This window comes from Chenopodium album, chromosome 1 (genome assembly GCF_948465745.1).
Source record: "Chenopodium album chromosome 1, dcCheAlbu1.1, whole genome shotgun sequence".
Taxonomy (NCBI): Eukaryota; Viridiplantae; Streptophyta; class Magnoliopsida; order Caryophyllales; family Amaranthaceae; genus Chenopodium; species Chenopodium album.
In genome coordinates, this window is record NC_137834.1 from 82900069 (window position 1) to 82901775 (window position 1707).

Genomic DNA, 1707 nt, shown 5'->3' on the forward strand with positions numbered 1-1707 from the left:
GACTCAAGTTCTGCTTGATCAGTCACTTCCTCTTCTTCCTCTTCCTTTTCAGACTCTTCCTTTTCTGAATCATTTTCCTCTTCTTTATCTTCTTCTTCTCCCTCGCTCATCTCTTCTTCTTCTTTGTTCTCCTCTGTTGTCTCTTCTGGGTTTTTCCCTTGAGCAAATTCGTCAATTTCCTCAATTTGCTCTTCAAGAGACTTTTCACTTTGTTTTCTTTCCTTCCATTCTTTTAGTCGTTGAAGAACGTTTGAGACAGAGGAATCCCCTTGATCAATTTTACTCTCTACTTCTCTTGGTTTTGGAGGAGATTTTCTAGGGTTTTCGGAAGTTTTATTTGAGGTGGAGGATTATTTGTAGTTTACCATGGCTAAGGGAGATGTTTCTTCTTGGATTGTGTTTTCAGAGTGTTGAGATTCTTCTGAGGAGATAAATTCAGCAATGATCACCATTGATGCTTTAGGAAGGGTTATAAAAAGGTTTTAAAAATTTTACTGAAAGGGATTAAATTGATGTGACAGTGAGGTGAAAGAAGTGGGTGAAATTAGCTTTTATAATAAATGAAGCGGTGTGAGGGAATTTAGGAAGTTTTCACTGTTCAGTCTTTAATTGAACAAATTCAATTAATTTTTCAAATTTTAAAATACTGGATGAATCTTTCAAAAACTTTAAATTTCCAAATTCAATTAATCTTAAATGAAGTTTCTATAAAACACAATTGAAACACGCTTTCTAAATATGTGCAATGTACAAATTTAATAACTTATACCGTTGAGCAATTTAATGAACTTACCTTTGGTAGTTAACAACGGTGACACTTTAGCTATGTTTATCACACCAAGTTTGTGGTAGAAGCTCCTTTTTGCTTTATTTACATTATTTTTGACTTTGCCATATCTTGGAACTTCAGAGGCTAGTACTTCAGCTTGATCATCCCAAGTTTCAGTCTCAATTTCTCAAATCTTTCTCTGTTCAAGGGCTTGGTTAGAATATCTGCGATTTGATTTTCAGTTTGACAAAATTCTAACTTAATATTCCCTTACTCCACATTATCTTTTAGAAAGTGATGCCTAATGTGGATATGTTTTATCTTTGAGTGTTGAACTGGATCCTTAGAAATACATATAGCACTTGTATTATCACAGTAAATAGGTACACATTTAAAAATAATACCAAAATCTCTGACCTGTTGTTTTATCCATAGAACTTGTGAGCAACATGCTGCTGCAGCCACATATTCAGCTTCTGCTGTAGATAAAGCAACTGTGTTTTGCTTCTTGGAACCCCAAGAAACTAAACAAGGTCCTAAAAATTGTACCATACCTGAAGTGCTTTTTCTATTTATCAAATCACCTGCATAGTCAGCATCAGTAAAACTATTTAAATCAAAAGAATCACTTCTAGGATAGAAGAGACTCAAATCATCAGTTCCTTTCAAGTATCTAAGGATTCTTTTTACTACTGTCAGGTGAGACTCCTTTGGATTTGCTTGGAACCTGGCACACAGACCTACACTAAAAGATATGTCAGGTCTACTAGCTGTTAAGTAAAGTAGTGAGCCTATCATACCTCGACACATAGATTGATCAATGCAAGTTTCGGATGGATCTTCATCCAATCTAGTAGCAATTCCCATAGGAGTATTGTTGGTTTTGGCATTTTCCAACTTGTATTTCTTGATCAGTTCCTTAATATATTTTTGCTGAT